General features: G+C 47.2%; 1 protein-coding gene across 10 annotated transcripts in view; it reads left to right on the plus strand.

Moving 5' to 3' along the window:
- Positions 1 to 20,808, plus strand: part of SIPA1L3 (signal induced proliferation associated 1 like 3) — a 254,721-nt gene that overhangs the window by 14,897 nt on the left and 219,016 nt on the right. For 8 of the 10 annotated variants that reach the window (XM_044932263.2, XM_044932264.2, XM_025269033.3 and 5 more), the window contains one exon: positions 2,984 to 3,325. The exons of 1 other annotated variant lie outside the window; for it this stretch is intronic. The gene's annotated coding sequence lies outside the window, so the exon portion shown is untranslated. Of the gene's footprint in view, positions 1 to 140; positions 993 to 2,983; positions 3,326 to 20,808 lie in introns of those variants that run through there. One more of the 10 variants, XM_044932267.2, reaches the window with a different exon arrangement.

Raw genomic sequence — 20,808 nt, forward strand, 5'->3', positions numbered from 1 at the left:
GTGTTCAATAATGTGGCCCCTGCTGTTAACATATTTAATTTGACTTACTAATTGAATAGGGCCTCTCTGGTGTTTCAAGGGTAAAGAATCTGCCTGCAATGCAGGAGACATGGGTTCAATCCCAGGGTCAGGAAGATCCCCTCTAGAAGGAAACAGCAACCCACTCCAGTATGGAAAAATTTTCCAGTCTGGAAAATCCCATGGACAGAGGAGCCTGGTGGGCTATAGTCTGGGGGATCACAAAGAGTTGGATACGACTTAGGGACTAAACAACAATTAATTGAATAGTTATCATTTAATAATCCCACCCTTTCCTCCCAACAACACATGAAAGTGACCATTCATTTTGCAGACTGACATTTCCTGTGGGTGCCTGTTGCTGCTGTTTACGGACCCAGCATAAAGCTGTTGCCCTGTAGATCTGCCAAGGGACTGAGGAACGAAGAGCGGGCTGTGGAGCCACACCCCACTTGGGCACAAGTCCTGGGTCCGTCTCGGGCTCCCATGTGACCTTGGGCAAGCCACTAGCCTTGCAGTACCTTGGTTTCCATATCTTTAAGGTGGTAATGAAACCATGTAACTCAGATTGAGATTTGAATCAGTGAGCCCAGACTCGAACCCAGCCAGAAACCAGATGGGGACTTGAATCCACAGTCTTTTAACTGAGATCCCACACCTGGTCTCAGGACTTAATAAAGCTCAGGTTCTTGATGTTCCTTGCAGAAAGGATTCAGTGAAAGACAAAGTGATGGCTAAGAAGTTCATTTATTTATAGAGAAATACACTCCACAGACAGAGTGTGGGCCATCTCAGAAGGGGAAAGTGGCCTTGAAATACGGTGTGGTTAGTTTTCATAGGCTGAGTCATTTCATAGGCTAATGAGTGGGGAGATTATTCCAACTATTTTGGGGAAGGGGGCGAGATTTCCAGGAATTGGGCCACTGCCCAGTTTGTGGTCTTTGATGATTGGCCTCAAAACTGTCACGGTACCTGTGAGTGTCATTTGTCTTATGCCTGTGTGTTTCAGTGAGCGTATACTGAGGCTCAGGGTCTAGTGGAAGCTGACTTGTCCACCATCTTGGACTTAGTTGGTTCTATGTCCTTGGGCTGTGTCATTCTTAAAAGTCTGTGCCCTGTCACCTTCCCTGTGAGGTTGATGGAAGAAGTGCATTCAAGCACCCAAAGCATTTTGAGCACCGCAGCCCCTGGCCCACAGTGAGCACTCAGTATATCTGCTGTATCTGCTGTTCTTTGAATGTTTGTCCCAGTTTATTCACAGGGCTGGCTTACTCCTCGGAAGAAAAGTTATGACCAACCTAGACAGCATATTAAAAAGCAGAGACATTACTTTGTCAACAAAGGTCCGTCTAGTCAAGGCTATGCTTTTTCCAGTAGTCATGTATGGATGTGAGAGTTGGACTATAAAGAAAGCTGAGCAGTGAAGAATTGATGCCTTTGAACTGTGGTGTTGGAGAAGATTCTTGCGAGTCCCTTGGACTGCAAGGAGATCCAACCAGTCCATCCTAAAGGAGATCAGTCCTGGGTGTTCATTAGAAGTACTGATGTTGAAGCTGAAACTCCAGTACTCTGGCCACCTGACTCGAAGAGCTGACTCATTTGAGAAGACCCTGATGCTGGGAAAGATTGAGGGTGGGAGGAGAAGGGGGCAACAGAGGATGAGATGGTTGGATGGCATCACTGACTCAATGGACATGGGTTTGGGTGGACTCGGGCAGTTGGTGATGGATAGGGAGGCCTGGCGTGCTGCAGTTCATGGGGTTGTAAAGAGTCAGACACGACTGAGCAACTGAACTGAACTGATTCACAGTTCAGACTTCCCTGGTGGCTCAGTGGTAAAGAATCTGCCTGCCAATGCAGGAGACACAGGAGATGGGGGTTCAATCCCTGGGTCGGGAAGATCCCCTGGAGAAGGAAATGGCAACCCACTCCAGTATTCTTGCCTGGAAAAATCCCACAGACAGAGGAGCCTGGTGGACTGCAGTCCATGGGACTGTAGAGTCAAACCCGACTTAGCAACTAAACAAATAAATAAGCTCCTTGAGGGCAGGGTCTGTGTGTTTTTTGTTGAAACCACTGTGTCCTGAGTAGATGGGTTATATATTTCTTTTGTGGATGAAAACAAGGGCAGTAAATCATCCTTCTTTAGTTTTCCCTTCAGCTGCCCAGAATTTAAACTCGGTGACTGTAATAACCTCCTGTTTTGAACCTGATTGAATCTGGGGGCAGCATGTGATAACTGCAGCTGGTGGTTATTGAGCGTTTGTGTGCATTAGGGCTAAATGCTCTCTGTAAGCCCTCACTGACTCTTCACACTCACCCCATTTTACCATTGAGGAACCTGAAGCCCAATTGAGGGTGGGGCACCTGTCTTTCCTCTTGAGGAGGTCCAGTGCCGAGGTTAACAACTGGAAACCCAAGAGTTGCTCTGCTTGGCTTAACTCTGTGCCACCACTTTCTTGCTGTGTGACCTTTCGCCTGTGACATCTCTGTTCTTGAACTTTCTCATATGTAAAGTAGGAATGCTAATCGTGCTTGCTTAGGACGGCTGTGAAGGCTGGGGGAGTGGGGAGATAATTCACATCACGTGAAGTGCAGAGTGAGGAGGGGGGCGTTCTGGGACTGTTATTGTTGGGCACACCCATTCCTCGGTGCTTCCCAGGCTGGCCGGAGGAGTCCGGTGGCCGCGCTTAATCATTAAGCCGCGCTGCTTCGGCGAGCCTGCTCCCCGTCCGCCCAGCGAAGAGGAGCCCGTCTTTGGATCGTGCGGTTGTGAATGAAGCTAGCAGGGAGGCTGTGGGCGCCGATCCAGCCCTGGATCGGTCAGCGAACAGGTGGCGCGTTCCTGGATCCGAGGTCACCGGCCAGCCGCCTTTGTTACCTTGAACTTTAACTCAAGCCCATTCAGGCTCCTCAGACCACGTGTCTGATGAGTAAGGAGTCCTTTTATTTCCCTCCCCCGAAGGGACCGCTGGCAGAACAGCCCGCCTTGGGGACGCGCGCCTGCCTGTTCGCGAGACCACCTGCTGTCGGGGGAACTCCGGTGGCCGGCGGGTCGTTGCTGCGGCTGTTGCTGAATAAGTCGCTGTGAGGAGCTGGCACGGCAGGTTCCCGCTTCCGCATTCCAGACACCCACCGCGGGCGCTGGAGGCACCGCCCACCACGGGAGGGCGAGGGCGGCCGCGAGCGCGGGCAGGCAGGTGGCCTTGGCCTGGCCCGGACCCAGGACGGCATTCGAGAGCCTGGAGCTCCCCTGCGCTTCACCTGCCGACTTTGTGATCCCGGCCGGGCTCCGGACGTCTTTCAGGTGAGCGGTGTCGGTTAAGTTTGGTAGGGACTTGCAGAGAAAGTGAACAGCGTGTTTCCTTCTTTTCGGGCATGAGACTGGTGGTTTTGTTTTCTTTTTTTTTTTTTCCCTCTCCACTCCCATGAAATGTTTACCTGTCTGCTGCTAACTGTGAAGAAAGGGTGGGCGGAGTGTTGAGGGAGTGAGAAGGAAATGGAGGAGATTTCTCCTCGGAGAAGGCATGGGTGAATGCTGAACTCCCAGGGGGATGCCAACATCTGTACCAATGGGGCATCCTAGCCTGGTCCAGATGAGCTGTGTGGTCTCAGGTGAGTTCCTTTCCCTCTCTGAGGCTCAGTTTCCTCATCTGATGAGGTGGTTAATAGCAGTACCCATTCAGCTTCCCAATGAATCATTGCTCACAGCCTGGGCGCAGAGTGGTGTTCAGTGTCAGCTCTCCCTACCCCCACCCCAACCCCTAGCCCCCCGGATTCCCTGTCTGACCTTATCTCTGACTTCTCAGCTGCTGCTAGCTGCCTCCTGCCCTTCCTCCCTCAGGGCTTTTGCCCTGGCTGTTCCCTCTACCTGTAGCATTTCCCCAGCATCCCCAAAGCTCCCACCCGCTTTGGGGCTCTGCTCACATGTCACCTTCTCAGTGAGGCCTCTCTCCTCCCTAAGTAGCACCTTCTCCATCGCACTCTAGCCCTTTACTCTGCGTTCGTTTTCTTCATAGCATGACCACTGACATGTTTATTCTCCCACCTCCCCTACAGTTGTTGTTTAGTCACTAAGTTGTGTCTGACTCTTTGCAACCCCGTGGACTGTAGCCCGCCAGGCTCCTCTGTCCATGGGATTTCCCAGGCATGAATACTGGACTGGGCTGCTCTTTCCTTCTCCAGATAGTCTTGCTGACCCCGGGATCGAACCCGGTTTTCTCCTGCATTGCCAGGCAGACTCTTTATCCCCTGAGCCACCAGGAAAGTCTCCTCCCCTACTGTAGGCCCCAGGAAAGCACAGGTACTTCTGTCCCTCTTCGTGGAATCATCCCTGGCATGTGGTAGGTGTGCGATACATTGTTTTATGAGTGGATTTAGGATCATGTCTGAGGAAGGTTGGCTGTTCCTACCTGGGTTTTGAGGAGAATGTCGACATATCCTCAAACCTGGGGCTGAGGGTGGGGCGGCGGTGTGCACATACCCTCTCCTTGGTCACCCAGGGTCCTCAGGCCTCCCTGCAGCGTCCAGCCCTCTGGCTTCCTGTCTGTCCGTCAGCCCCTCCAGCCTGTACAGCCTGGGCCCTGACAATGCCATGGGTGTATGTGGCATGGAACAGATGGCCTTGACCCTGACCTTGCTTCTCATGAGCTCAGAGGATGTGTGCAGTTTAGCTCAGGTGAGGAAGGCTTTGTTGAAGACGCCACACACACATACCACCCCCCCCACCAACCTTCCCATATATATGGAAAGCTGACTCTATTATCAGGCCCTCTTGAGTGTTCCTGCAGTAGTAGGGGGGTCAGGGAATACTTTGAAAATAAGAATGAACTGGCCAGGCAGAGTTTATCGGTCTCCCCGGCTTTAACAGGCAATCATTCTTGTTCTGGGGCTGAACAGGCTTTAATTAAACAGTGAGCTCCACGAGTCTGACCGTGTAAGAGCTGACACCGCCACATCTGTCTCCTGGCTCCCGGTGTCAGCAATTGATTCTGTAAAAATATCCCGGGCTGGGCTTCCCCAGGCTCCACGGAGCAAGGTCAGTGGCCCTCTTGGGTTTCTGCCAACAGCACGGAGAGCCTGAGGTGTGCGCAGCCTTCACACACATCTTCACACCTAGGGGCCTACTGCTATTTTAAGAATGTGCAAAGTGTCAGAGTTGCTGCTCCTGTAAACTCTAACTCTGTCCTCTGAGCTCCAAGTGCAGTGGGTTTTGGAGTTGACCCTCTTGCATAATAGTGCTCCCAGCACTGCCCAAGTTCTCGGCCACAGCACTTGGCTTCTCTGGGCCTCAGTTTCCCTATCTGGAAAATGGGAATAATTAATAGCACCTGCATTAAGTGAGCAGTTTAAAGTGCAGTGGAGTGACCTAGTTAGTTAGCACTGTATCTAGTGGATTGAGAGAACTCACTTAATGGGGATAATTATTTTTACAATTTTTTTTCAAGTCATTTAAAAATGTCTTCAGTCCCTTTTTTGGGGAGTTCCTCTCTACTGCATCCCCATGCCAGCATTCTCTCACAGTCCTTCACCCATGGCAACAATCAAGCACTGTATGTATCTTTCCACATGTTTCTCCATGGTTATATAATCCTATGCTGCTGCTAAGCCACTTCAGTCGTGTTCGACTCTGTGCGACCCTGTAGACAGCAGCCCACCAGGCTCCCCCGTCCCTGGGATTCTCCAGGCGACACTGGAGTGGGTTGCCATTTCCTTCTCCAATGCATGAAAGTGAAAAGTGAAAGTGAAGTCGCTCAGTCGTGTCCGACCCACAGCGACCCCATGGACTGCAGCCTTCCAGGCTCCTCCATCCATGGGATTTTCCAGGCAAGAGTACTGGAGTGGGGTGCCATTGCCTTCTTCTATATAATCCTATAGGGGGAAATATTACCCTATAAGGGATAATATTGTCCTCATTTTCCTGCAGGTTGCTTTTCTTACGTGGCAGTACTGTGTGGAAATGGAGGCCCAAGTCCTCAAGTTATGCTCAAATTTGCTCTTGTTAATGTCTCTGTAACACATGGAGGGGTGGGTGTACCAGAGTTTATTTGGCCCGGCTGTTACTGATGTGCATTCCTTTTGTTTCTAGTTGTTTTTTTTTTTCTTCTTCTCCCTCCGTATTATTTTTACTGACAGCTTTTTAAAATTAGCTTGCAGACATCCCACCTGCTTAGCCACTTTGTGGCTAAGCCATCCCACCTTGTTAAGCTCTAAGCCTTTGAGAATGAATAGGAAGTAGCATTAGTTTAATGCGGCGTCTTGCCCAGATAGGAGATGTATTTTTGGAGGGTTCTCACCAAGTCCAGCACAATGTTGAGCCATCTACTTTAAATGCTTTTTACTTATAAAAATGATTAATAGATTCCTCATCCTCTATACAGATTAGTTGTGCTTAATGAGTAATTATTACCAAATAAGAGACAGAGAAAGTTCTTCTTCCTTTTTTTATTAATGATCTTCGTTGGAAATCAGAACATGCAAGAGATCTTATTAGAGTTGTGATCTGTTGGCAAGTTTCCTTTTAAGGTGGTACTTCAGCAAAGGAATATATTTGGCTTCCTGAAACTTGTGCAGTGGTGTACCCATTTAGAGTTCTGTTTCAGTTCTCTGCTACATAACCAGCCATCCCAGAACTTATGCCTTAAGGGGATAGAAGTTTATTATTTCTTACCAATCTCTGATTGACTGAGGCTCATCTGGATGGCTCTTCTGCTGGTTTTAATTGGGGTCTCTTATGTGGCTAGAGTCAGAAGACGGATGGGGCTTAAGATGGTTGTACTCACAAGGGCTTCTCTGGTGTTTCAGCAGTAAAGAATCCCCCTGCAATGCAGGAGACACTGGTTCGATCCCTGGGTTGGAAAGATCCCCTGGAGAAGGTAATAGCAACCCACTCCAGCATTCTTGCCTGGGAAATCCTATGGACAGAGAAGCCTGGTGGGCTACAGTCCATGAGGTTGCAAAGAGTCAGACACAACTGAGTCTAATCAGCAACAACAACTCACGTGGCACCTTGGAGACACCTGGCCCCCTCTCTGTAGTCTCAGAACCACTCTTTCCACATGGGTCTTGCCATCCAGTAGCTGGACTTAGAACACGGCAGCCCAGAGCTTCCTAAGTCAAGGTGTAGGTCTAGAGCTGGCCCAGTGGCAGCCCAGATTTCATGTCAGAAGGCAGACAGAAGACTTGAGCTCTGGAAGGTGTGGTCTATTGAGGGGCCACCACAGCCTTCATTTTCTCCCAGAAGGAAAAGTGCACAGGTCATCAGGGCCAGGTGGTATTGCTGTTTGCAGGGCCCCAGTCTCTTGTTTATCTGCATTGCTGCCCTTAGCCTCATAGATATAAGAAGGCTGCCCCATATCCAGCCTCACATCCTTGTTACAGGCAGAAAGAAGCAAAGCTCTAAGAAAAAGAAGGAGCACCTTTGTCAGGAAATCCAAAGCCTTCCCTGAAATCCTTAGCAGACTTCTGCTTCCCCTCTTTGGCTAGAACCTTGTGACAAGATCACCCTTTGTCAAAAGGAAGTCTCAGAAGTGCAGTTTTTAAGCTGTGCTTATTGCCACTTCAGACAGAGGGTCAGTAAGGAAGCTGTGAGGAGAAAGGACATGCTGGGTAGGCATCTGCAAGTGGTCTGTTCAGACAGCCAAAGATGTGGTGGGTAAACTGAGGCAGCGTGAGTTCATTTATCAACCCTTTATAGTGGGTACCTGGAGTGGGCAAGACACTGGTCTTCTTACAGAGGCTACAAAGATTGGAGAAGTGGACACATCTGGGGCTTACACTGACCAGGATCATCTGGTGGCCTGGACCAGATAATTGCTTAGCTCTGGTCTCCCATGTGGATGTTTGGAGTTAGAATAATGATCATAGTAATAGCCAATCTCATTAAGGGTTTAGTTTGTGAAGAAGAACTAAAGAACCAGCTCATGTTACCTCATGGCCCTGTGAAGTAGGCACTGGCATCATGCACCTTTTCATGTACAGAGACAGAGGTACAGAGAAATGAAATAACCTGCTGGAGGCCTTATGGCTAAGGAGTAGTAGTCGACACGCCGTCCCTCTCTGGTGGTCGGCCTCCAGAGTCTGTGCACTGAACCACTGTGCTATACTGCTGTACTTTGTTTATGATTAACCCAGCATTTCTTGTTGAAATGAGTGTGTAAGTGACAGAGATAGAAACCACTTACTACTCCATCCCTCCCCTCCTACTTCGAGCCTTATTGGTCTTATCTGTCAGTAACTTGGTGTATGTTCTTTTTCACCTCTTTCTATATGCATTTCATTTTTTAAAGGTGACCTTTGGACACACAGAATTGGATTAATCATAATCCTTGGTGCATGATACAGTGGTATTTTTGGTCTGTACAAAATGTTTATTACAATGAATAGCCATTAGCCTACTCCCTGCCCAAGAACTAGGACATTATCTACCAGTAATTTATATGAAACTATGGTATTTCCCTGGAGAAGGCAATGGCACCCCACTCCAGTACTCTTGCCTGGAAAATCCCATGGACGGAGGAGCCTGGTAGGCTGCAGTCCATGGGGTCGCTAAGAGTCAACACGACTAAGCGACTTCACTTTCACTTTTCACTTTCATGCATTGGAGAAGGAAATGGCAACCCACTCCAGTGTTCTTGCCTGGAGAATCCCGGGGACGGGGGAGCCTGGTGGGCTGCCATCTATGGGGTCGCACAGAGTCGAACACGACTGAAGCGACTTAGCAGCAGCAGCAGCCAGTTCCCAGGCTGCCCTCTCAGCTGTGACCACCATCTTGAATTTTTTGTTTAACGTTATTTGTTTTGAAATAGTTATTTTTTAACGTCTACAATGATATCAAACTATACATAGTCTTCTGGGACTTGTATTTTTCTTTTAATATTGTGATTAATCCAGACCATTTGGTATAGCGGTATTTCATTTTTTACTGCTGTGTAAAATTCCACTGGCCAAAGATACCACCTGTTTGTTTTGGTCATTTCTGTGGCAATGCATATATCATTAGTGTCCAGATTTGTTTTTGCTATTCTTGGGCTACTGTGAATGTTGTTAAACACATTTCCTAAGGTGCCTGAACAAGAATTTCTTTGAGGTATGTAATGGGCACAAAATTGGTGGCTGTAGGATGTGAGCATCTTTAATTTTGCCAAATATCATCAAACTGTTCTCAGATTCTCACCAAGGATGTGTAAAAGTTCCTGTTGTTCTGTATCCTGTCACACTTGGTTTTATAAAGCTTTTTTATTTTTGCCAGTCTGATGTGAGATGAAATCTCATTATGGTTTTAATTTGTATTCCCCTGAGGACTAGTAAGACATGCTTTTCATTTATGTTTCTTCTTTTGGATATAGCCTGTTCATCCCCTTTGCTTCTTTTTCTTATTGATTTGTAGTCATTCTTTATATAGTCTGGTTACTCATCTCGAGGCTGCAACCAGACCTAATGAAACATTCATGATTCTCATGTCTTTGTTTCCTTTGTTGTCTCCTCTGTCCACTCTCTCCCCAACTCCATGATGCCTCTTTGTGTACTCCAGCTCACAGTGATTCTGCCTGGAACAGTTCTCAAATTATGGGTGTTTTTATATGTTTGCGTGGATATATGACTATACCTGTTCCACCCATGTACCATAGCTTTGTGATCCCAGGTGTAGCAGGATTAGGTTCAACTGTAGGTAATAGAAAACCGCTTATAAAACAAACAGATAATAGCTTAAACAAGGTAGAAGTTTATTTCTCTCTCACATAAAGGAGTCCAGTAATAAGGAGGCCCGGGCTGCACTCTAATCCAGAACCCAGGCTCCGTCCACCTTCGAGCTCCACCATCCTTTTACCGTCACCTCATGGTTCAACATGGCTGCTTAAGCTCCAGCCATTATATCTCAGCAGGGGATGAAGATGGACACTTCTGCTTCATGGAAGTTTCACACTATGTTCTGCTTACAGACTCTTGCCCAGAATTTAGTCACATACACAGTTATAAGGGAATCTAGAAAATGTATTTCACATGACCTTGTTCTTAGCTAAAAATCAGATTCTATTACTGAGTTAAAAGGGGAGACTAAATATTGGATTAGGCAGCCAACAACTTGACTTGTTCTGAAAAGTTCCCTAAAAGTGGCTCTTAAAGGAGTTGCCAGACCCCAGGATGGCGCCCCTAGATGAGGCCCCTTTTGATTCTTTGATTTGTTACACAGATGTTTATTGAGCATCTGTTTTGCACAGGCACTATTCTGGGAAGCCAGTAATGAACAAAACAAGTGAAGTCCCCACCCTCACGGAGCTTATTTTTATAAAAGGGAAGGTAGTAAATAGACAAGGAGTTTATAGTGAATCAGAAAGAGAGAACAGGTGTGAAAAGGAATGCAGGAGAAGGCATGGGATGAGGGTGAGTAGCATGTGGTGCTGTTTTATTTTCTTTTATTTTTTAAGGATTCATTTATTTAATTTTTGGCTGCACTGGATTTTCATTGCTGCACGTGGGCTTTCTCTAGTTGTGGTGAGCGCAGGCTACTCTTCCTTGCCGCGTGAGGGCTTCTCATTGCAGTGGCTTATTGTGGAGCAGTGGAGATTGAGGCTTCAGTAGTTGTGGTTCGCAGGCTTAGTTGCCTCGAGGCATATAAGATCTTACCGTACCAGGGATTGAACCCATGCACCCTGCTTTGTAGGCACTCTTAACCACTAGACCACCAAGGAAGCCCTGGTGCTGTTTTAGATGGAGTGAGTGGTCAGGGAAGGCCTCCTTCATGAGATGTCATTGAAGCTGAGATGAAGGAGGCAAGTGAGGGAGCCATGTGGATCTCTCAGGGAAGAGCATTTGGGGCAAAATAAGGGCCAGTGAAAGGCCCTGGGGCGAGACAGTTACCAGCCTGTTTGAGGCGCTTTGGGGAGTGATCAGCAGAACTTGAGATTGCTGAGGGAGGGCGATGGTGGGAAATGAGAGGAGAGAGGTGGTGGGGCACATCGGTGGAGGTTGGGGGGTGGTTGAGGAGGCTTGTGGGCCACAGTGAAGACTTTTGGCTTTACCTGGGGTGACATGGAGACGCAGAAGGGATCCAAGCAGGAAGAAGATGTGATTTGATCATTAGCACTCGATAGTGGAAGTGATCTTTCTTTCTTCTCAATTCAGTTGCTCAGTCGTGTCTGACTCTTTGTAACCCCGTGGACTGCAGCACACCAGGCTTCCCTGTCCATCACCAGCTCTCAGAGCTTGCTCAAACTTTTGTCCATCGTGTCGGTGATGCTGTCCAACCATCTCATCCTCTGTCATCCCTTTCTCCTGCCTCAGTCTTTCTCAGCATCAAGGTCTTTCCAATGAGTCAGTTCTTTGCATCAGGTGGCCCAAGTATTGGAGTTTCAGCTTCAGCATCAGTCCTTCCAATGAATATTCAAGACTGATTTTCTTCTCAGAGCACCCTACATTTTTCACCTCCAGACACCTTTTGAAAAAGTAATACCATCAGGGGGCCTTTCCAGTGGTCTAATGGTTTAAAATCTGCCTTGCAACGTAGGGGACGCTGGTTTGGTCCTTGGGCTGGGAAGATCCCATATGCTTCGGAGCAACTAAGCCTGGGCAGCTAAGACCTGACACAGCCAAATAAATAAATAAATACCATCAGGTCTTATTAACCACTCTGATCTTATATATATCTGCCATTGACCTCTCCCACTGGATTATTTTAAAGCTAAATATTTCAGTATTGATCTCTGAAAGATAAGGATTCTTTAAGGATGTAATGACAGTATTACTGTCATGATTAAAATAAATACCAATAATTGAATGTCATCATCTAGTGTTCAGTTAGTGGCTCTTCTCATAAATATCTATGTAGAATTGATTTGTTCCAGTCAAGACCCGACAAGGTCCATGGTTGGATTTGGTTCACATGCCTATTAGGTGTCTTTTAATCTATGGGCTCTCCCTCCCCAACACGTTTTTTTTTTTTCTTTTAATAGTTTATTTGTTGAGAAGCCATGTCATTTGTCCTGAGATTTTGTACATTCTGTGTCTGGCATATGTGTGATGGTATTTAATGAGCTGTTCTGTCCCTGTGTTTCCAATGAATGAGTAGCAGGATTGAGACTGGAGCAGATTCATATTTGAGATGCACGCACGCACACACACACGCACACACACACGCACATTTGTGTGTTGCTGTGTTTGTATATCCGTTGTTGTTGTTAAGTCACTACGTCATGTCTCTTTTGAGACCCTGTGGACTATAGCCCACCAGGCTTCTCTGTCCCTGGGATTTCCCAGGCAAGCCTTCTGGAGTGGGTTGCCATTTCCTCCTCTCAGGGATCTTCCTGACCCAGGAGTCAAACCCATGTCGCCTGCATCTCCTGCATCGGCAGACGGATTCTTTCCCGCTGCGCCACCAAGGAAGCCCTTATATATCCATCAGGGTCTGTAAAGCTTGATGTCTCTCTCCATGGTGTTCTGTAGAGTTAACCGCTGTAAATGACTGTTATATAGACCCAGGCTTTCACTTGGGGGTGCAAAAATTGTGACATTGTAATTCAACCCTCCTATTCACTTATTAGCCGGAATATTCCTCTAGAGAAGAAACCTCTCTCATCTATTATTCAGCTATCCGGAGGGTACTGACTCTTCAGCTTTTGTTTACGTTAGAAATGAGTAGTGAACAACTGGTCTGGTGTCTAATCAGCTGGCTTTTCCTTACATGATTCTAGCCTTCTTTGTTTTTGTGTTCATGCGTTTTGTGTTATTTACTGGCCTCTGCTACTGCCCACGTCTGTCTTGGATTTGGGAACAAACAGATGAGCAGCACTCAGTCATCTCATTTTTAGGCATGGCTGCCTCGGGCCTTACCTTTGGCTAGGTGGAGCCCTGTATGCCTGTCAGTGTAACCAGGGAGAGTCGACTCTAGACTGTTGACATTTTCTTTTTTTGCCCTCTCCTGCCCTGGCTATGTATTTCCAAACCAACAGCCTCTAGAGAGTTATCATTCAGTGCCAGGGGATTAAATCTTTCTGCTTGGGGCAAGAGGTTTTTGAGCATTTGAATTTCTTCTGATCTGAAACTCCATTCTGAAGACAAAAGAACAATAGAGGGCTCCTCTCCATTGGAAAGGCCAGCCCTTCTAGTAGCCTGGCCAGGGGCGAGCTCTGACCCCAGCCGCTGCTGTCTGGGTCGTAAATTCTTTAGGGCACTACTAGCATGCTTGAAATCACTTGGATGCTTTGTGATCGGTTACATACTGGATACCTGAGGGTTTTCTTTCCTCTTGGAAATTACAAACACATTTATTCCCACTGGGTGGGGAGAGCAGATTTGATGTGGAGTGGTGCAGAATTCATTAATTCCTTCAGCCCCTGACTTGTTCATTTGGCAAATACATATGGAGCCTCATGTGTTCCAAGTGCCGGGGTCAGAGCCTGGGAAGGCCCATACTCTGGGAGTTAACGTTCTTGCTGAAGGACACAGGTGATAAAGTGGTAAACAGAGTGATCATATCCTTTCAGGTGAGGATGAATAATGCTCTGAAGTCATGGAAGCAGAATGTGAGTGGACACACCTGGAAGGTGGAGGGGGGCTGTGGGAGGCCAGATAACTGGGGTGCATGGGGGAGAGCCTCGCCAGGGTGGTGACACGTCAGCTGAGCTTGGGCTGGTACGGAGGTGACAGGCTTGTGTAAGACCCGGGGGAGAGCCTTCCCAGCTGAAGGGGCAGCGAGGGCAGGGGTGGGAGTGAGCTGGGTGTGTCTGCTCTCTCGTTCCCTCTGGCTGCTGTGACAAGCAGAGATGGCAGAGGTGGGGGTGGAAGTGGGGCGATGAGCGAGGTGGAGTGAGCAGAAGGATATAAGTAGTTACTACTTACACTTTCACAGATGAGGACACTGAGGCCCAGGGAGGAAAAGCCCTTGATTCTTGTCGCCCAGCTCCTCGGGACCCAGGTTGGGAGCCGGGTAGCTCATCCCCGAGTCTGACCTTGGTTGAGCTATCTGACCACACCTGTTAACTCATGGTGTTGACAGAGTCTGTGCCTAGCAGGAGCCAAATGTCAGTGTCCTACATGCATAAATCAGGACAGGGGATCAAGTCCACATCGGTGTCCCTTCTACCTTCCTGCTAACCTGGGTCCTGACACACCTTTTATTACAGTGTTTATTACAGGGCAGAAAACAAGGACTTCCTGGTTGCTGACACATTCGTAACTTGACTTTGTAACTTGACACTCGGGCCAGATAAAAAGTGTATATAGGCCCCGGACTTCAAGCTTCTGACCCTGCTTAACTGATGGGGCTGAAAGTCTCCCCAACCATCAGATCCTTCTTAACTCCTCCTCCAGCGCTCCACGGGTCAAGGGGGCTCACTGCTTATGTGGTGTGTCCTGTGTGATGCCTCAGCCAGTCACGGCTGTATTTGGTGTCCCCTAGGTGAGAGGCTTGAGACGTCCCCCACCCCCCACCCCACATCATGGCTCCTGGAAAAGGAGTTTGGTCCTGCTCACCACTTACCCTTTAACGGCGCTGATGATCTGCCCCTACCTGCATTCAGGATAGGCAGCAAAAATTTTCTATTGATAGGTTTTTAAAAATTCTGTTTTGGGGCTTCCTTGGTGGCTCGGTGGTAAAGAATCCCTCTACCAATGCAGGAGATTTGAGTTCGATCCCTGATCTGCAGGAAGTGCCCAGAGGCCTTGGCGCAACTAAACCTTCCTCACCTCAATGAGAAGCCCATGCCCCGCAACCAGAGAGTAGACCCTGCTCGCCACAACTAGGGAGAAGCCCTCGTACAATAACAAAGATTTCTAGAGCAACTAAAAATAAATAAATAAAAAATTTTTTTAATTATATTTTAAAAATACTGATTTAAAACTTACAGAAGCCACTTGCTAGTTTTAACAGTTTAAAGAGCAGAGCAGCCTGTAAAACGTGGAAGCTCCACGTTCCCATTGTGGCCCCAGCACCTGGCCTTCTCGCCTCCCTCACTTGCCCAGAGGGACACACGTGTGCCCTTCTTTGCTGTGTGTATGGGGGATTGTGTGTGCTAAGAGAGCGGGCTCTGGAGCCACAGTGCTTGGGTTCAAATCCCAGCTTTGCTGTGTGCAGACTTGGGCCTTGACTTAATCACTCTGTGCCTCAGTTTCCCCCTCGGTAAAATGGAAGTGATGATCCTAACTTCTTGACTGAGGATTCATTGCATTAAGTATGTAGCAGTCAGAGTGGCACCTTGGACGTGACAAGTACTCAAACGTTAGCTATTTTTATTACACAGGTATATATGGGTATTGTTTTACAGACATACTTTTTCCACGTATGCACTTTCCTTTAATAATTGATCTTGGAGAGCCTCCCATGGTGCTCACTGGGTCAAGGTCAGCCACGTGCTCTTTAATGACTTCCCAGTGTCCCATCCTGTCAGTGCCTGTTGTTGAACACACTGGTTGTTCCAACCTTCATGGTTATAACTGAACATCTCACACACCAAAACCTTTGTTTGCTTCTTAGATTTTTCTTAAGACAAAGCCCTGGGGTTACAATTACTACCACAAAGTGAATAAACAAGCTTAAAGACTTGTGATATTTATTGCTCACTTGACTTCTAGGATCTCTTTATTAAACATACGTATTCCTTGTTAGTTGCCTGTTTGTTATAGGGTGTTTTTTTTTTTCTTATAGATTTATAGGGGATCTTTACATTATTGAAGGTATGATTCTTTTGTTATACATTGCAAGTTTAATTTTTAAAAAATTTTTAAAAATAAATTATATTTTTGCCCACCGTGTGGCTCGTGGGATCTTTAGTTCCCCAACCAGGGGTTGAACCTGGGTCCAGCAGTGAAGGTGCCGAATCCTAACCACTGGACCGCCAGGAAATTCCCTATTTTGTGAGTTTAAATCCCTACTTAGTTTTACTTTTTTTTTTTTTTTTATGTTGTTAAACATATCGAGACTTTTCTTTTTAAAGCTTCAGTTTTAAATTTGAGATAAATATATCCCTAGTTATTTTATGGCTTCATCTTTTCCATCCAATATGTGGAATTTTTTCTTGGGGTTAGGTGTGGGATAAAGATCTTAAACACACCCTTCTCCCACCCCCAAGCAATAGTTAACCAATCGTCTCCTTCATACTGTCAAAGTAATACATCCTTTCCCACCCATTTGAAAAACTTATGAGCCAGGCCCCAGTCTAAGTGTCTTAACACTTAGCGCTCAGTCCCCTGCTATAACTCAATGAAGCAGGTTGGTAATATCGCCATTCACTGGAGGAAACCAAAGCACCCAAGGGTGACCTTGCTTGCTTAATGTCTCACAATGTGGATGAGGCAGGCCATCCTGGCTTGCAATCTTGTGGATTTATTCAGTCATGAGCTTCCTTATTTCTATTTTCAGCAGCTTTTCCTGCAGTTGCTTGACAGACCTTCCTTTTGGCCACTAGTAATAGCCATTTCCACTGCTCCTGTGCTGTTCCCTGCCTTGTTGCCTTGGCCAGGACTTCTGTGACAAGTTAAATACCAGTGAGGGGTTGCAGATGGGCGTGAGGGCCTCAAACTGCAGGGCCCCCGTTGTTAGGGGCCTAGTTAGGCAGGGACCAGAAAAGTGGCAGTGTTAGTACAATGAAGCAGAGGTCCCCAACTTTGATCTGAAGTGGAGCCGATGTGATAATAATTGAAATTAAATGCACAACAAATGTAATGTGCTTGATCCTGAAACCAACCCCCACCACCGAATCCGTGATAAAACTGTCTTCCATGAAACCGATCCCTGGTGCCAACAACATTTGGGGACCACTGCAGTAAAGGACTCATCTGCCCCATGGCTGGGCCAAACCAGGGAAGGAGCTGGCTAAGACTTGACTGGCTGTCTCCATCCCAGGACAGGGGGTCTGATTGGCCCAGCCATGGTCAGATGGCTCCCTCTCATCCAGAGCTGGGGTGAGGCAGTAAGCATGGTACACACAGCTCTCATAAGATGAGGGCTTTCAGAGGCCTAGCAGACCTTCTTCTTTGCTCTCCTGGCCTAGGACATCATTCCTCCTCTTATATATGAACCATCATCATGCAGTGGTTTTGCACATGGGCCAGATGACTTGGATTCAAAGCTCAACCAGTTACTAGCTCTGTGTGTTTACCTTGTGCTTATCACTTCACCTCTCAGGGCCTCCGATTCCTTACCTGTAAAAGATGATAATGGCTTCTACCTCATCGGGCTACTATGAGTATTTAATAAACTTATGGAGGGGACTTCCCTGGTGGTCCAGTAGCTAACACTCCATGCTCCCAATGCAGGGGGCCTGGGTTCGATACTTAGAGAACTGGATCCCACATGCTGCAACTGAGACTCAGTGCAGCCAACTAAATTTTAAAAAACTTATTGAAAGTATTTAGTCTGAGCCTGCTACATTGTAAATGCTCAGAAAGTATTAGTTCTCATCACCATCATCATCCTTTTTTTTTTTTTTCTGAGACTAGATAGGGTTCTATTGTTCAAGCTTGGGCTTCGGAATAATGAGTCAGGAACTGATCTCAGCTTCCCCAACTAACTCGGTGACCTTCGCCGAGTGAGTAACTTCTGAAGGAGCTTTGGGTTCTTCATCTGCAGAGTGGGAAGAATCACAAACTGCCAGGGCTCCTTCCCTGGATGTTTCATGTGCTGTCTGCGGTTTGGGGCGATTGTGGAGAGGGAAGAGATCCCCGGTCTCTGGACTCAGTATAGCCCGAGCTCCTCCTGATCACACACCCTGCAAGTGTGACCTAGTGGTGAGGCTGAGGTTAAGACCTGCCTCACCTCCTTCTCAGAGTTGTACAGGGCCTCTCTGCACGTGGTATGACACCACACCTGTTCCCTGGAAGCCCATCTGCCGCCCCTGGACTGTGAGAGCAGGACCCAGGTCTGACCTACCCATTCCTGTCCCCTGGCTTCAGCACCGGGTGGGAGTACAGAACACTCACCCTCATCAGGCTTCTTCTCTGGTAAAAGACTGATCTGGACAACAGCTTCTCAGGAAGTGTATTTGTATTTGGTCATACCCCTTCCCTAGTTGGTGATTCTGAAACCTGGCTGGGCATTCGCCTCACCTGGGGAATCTTATTAACAGTTGGGCTTTTCTGGCTTCTCTCCTGGAGCTCCTGTTTGGGCAGGTGTAGAAGATAACTGTCTGCTGGTTTGGCTGCCCGGCAACCATTCTTTGAGATCTTCCCTCAGGGAACTGTGCTTCCACCATTCAGTCCATTTATTTACTGAGGTCTACTGTATATATGACGGGGGCTTCCCTGGTGGCTCAGCAGTAAAGAATCTGCCTGCAATGCAGGAGACCCAATCGCTGGGTTGGGAAGATCCCCTGGGTTCAATCCCTGGGTCAGGAAGATCCCCTGGAGGAGGGCATGGCAATGCACCCCAGTATTCTTGCCTGGAGAATCCTGTGGACCAAGGAGCCCGGCGGGCTACAGTTCATAGGGTCACAAAGAGTCAGAAACGACTGAAGCGACTGAGCACGCACTGCATATATGACAGCAGTTACTCTAGCAGTGGGGCCGGGAGTGAATCAGACACTGAAAACCCTGCCCTTAAAAATGAATGAGATGACAGTGTCTCTGCTTTTTAAATTTCTTTCTTTATTGTGATAAAAGTTACAGAATGTAAAACATGCTGCTGCTGCTAAGTCGCTTCAGTCATGTCCGACTCTGTGCAACGGCATAGACGGCAGCCCACCAGGCTCCCCCATCCCTGGGATTCTCCAGGCAAGAGCACCAGAGTGGGTTGCCATTTCCTTCTCCAATGCATGAAAGTGAAAAGTGAAAGTGAAGTCGCTCAGTCGTGTCCAACTCTTCGCGACCCCATGAACTGCACCCTACCAGACTCCTCCGTGGGATTTTCCAGGCAAGAGGACTGGAGTGGGGTGCCATTGCCTTCTCCAATAAAACATGCTATTTTAACCATATTTAACTGTACAGTTCAGTTACACTAAGTACATTCATATTGTTCTGCAACTCTCACCATCATCCATCTTCCGAGTTTTTCACCTTCAAACACTAACTTCCATCCCCCCTCCCCATCCCCTGGAATCTAGCACTGTGTGAACAATTCTAGGTGCCTCCTGAAGTGAAATCAAGCAGTATTTGTCTGCTTCACTGGTGGCTCAGATGGTAAAGAACCTGCCTGCAATGAGGGAGACCTGGGTTCAATCCCTGGGTTGGGAAGATCCTCTGGAGGAGGGCATGGCAACCCACTCCAGTATTCTTGCCTGAAGAATCCCTAGGGACAGAGGAGCCCGGCGGGCTACAGTCCATGGGGTCGAAAAGAGTCAGACACAACTGAGCGACTCAGCACACATTCGATGTATATTGGAATGCATGTTTAAGGTTAACTTAATATATGGAGATGACAATATCTTGTAAGTTATAAATTAGATTAGATTAGATTAGATTAGGTACATATTAGATTAGATACAGTCATTTTCTGATTTCAATAATTATACTCTGATTAGGAGAATATCATTGTTCTTCAGAAACAGGCACTGACTTCTGTAGGGGTTAAAAAGAAGAACCAATTCTTGGAAAAAGGACCAGCAAACCAGTATTGGCTGAGCAATCGTAAAATTGACTAAAATATTTATTCTTTTTCAGTTTGCGGGTAATGGTCATGAAGACTGAGCCGTAAGGAAATGCTTTGTTTTATAGAATAGGTTTCTATTCAAGAAGTCAGTGTGCATATGCACAATTTTGAGTTTAAAGGTTCTAAAAAACATTAGGAGGTAGGAAGTTTATAGATTCTTTTCTTTCTTTATACTTTTGTGTCTTTCTCACATTTTCCAGAAGGAACTTTTGGAAATGGGAGTGAGAAGCAGCTTTAAGAAAAAAAAAAGCCCCTCCCCCTGCTTATGGAATGTTCTGGTCCATATGGTTTGGCTGTGGAGCCATGAGCAGGCACGGGTCCTTCCCATCGGCCCCCCTCCCTGCTACAGTGACTGGTTCAGGAAGGGGGCTCTCGTCAGACCACTCAGAGTTAATACGTATCATTTGCTGGAAAGCACCAGGAAAGAGGTATTTTTCTTTCTGCTGGGATCTGAAGCTGTGGGGCAGAAACCTAATGCCACTGGGGACCGTCTTTTCCAAGGGGTCAGACAGAAAGAAGATAGAAATGGTTGGTTCCTGATAAGCTCTGGAAGTAACTGGTGTTGGAATAACCCCTGCACTTGTCAGCGTGGTGACCCAAAAGATTTCTTTTTTTTTTTTTTTTTTCCCTCCAGCCAGTTTGAATTGGGTCTCAGCCACTGGCAACCCAAAGAGCTGTGTAAGAAACAAAATAATCTTACTGGGCCCTAGAACCTGGAGCTTAAACATTTTCCACAAATGATTTGCATCAAGTTTCAGAACCACTTTGCTAGGGTTTTCCGAGCGGTGATTCTCAGACTTCAGTGAGCAGCAGACTTGCCTGCAAGTCTTGCTAAAAATACAGAGCCTCTGTTCTGTTCCAGACTGCTGGACATTCTGAACTGGAGCCTGAGTCCAGGGGATCTGAGTTTTGAGCAACAACCACTCTGACAAAGGGCAGAGATCATGCCCAGTCTAAGGCTTTACCCCTGGTTGGGGCCCGGGGTCTCTCTCAAATGAATGAAAGTAAAGTTTGAGTCTAGATCACCTTTGGAAAATCATTCCTCTCCTGCCTGTTACCCAGCTGTGCACACTACATGATATTTTAATAAATCTAACCAAGGGACTTCCTGGTGGTCTAGTGGTTAAGACTTTGCCTTCCAATGCAGGGGCTTTGGGTTCCATCCCTGGTTGGGGAGCTGGGTTCCCACATGCCTCGCAGTAAAAAAAACAACC

This window comes from Bubalus bubalis, chromosome 18 (genome assembly GCF_019923935.1).
Source record: "Bubalus bubalis isolate 160015118507 breed Murrah chromosome 18, NDDB_SH_1, whole genome shotgun sequence".
NCBI lineage: Eukaryota > Metazoa > Chordata > Mammalia > Artiodactyla > Bovidae > Bubalus > Bubalus bubalis.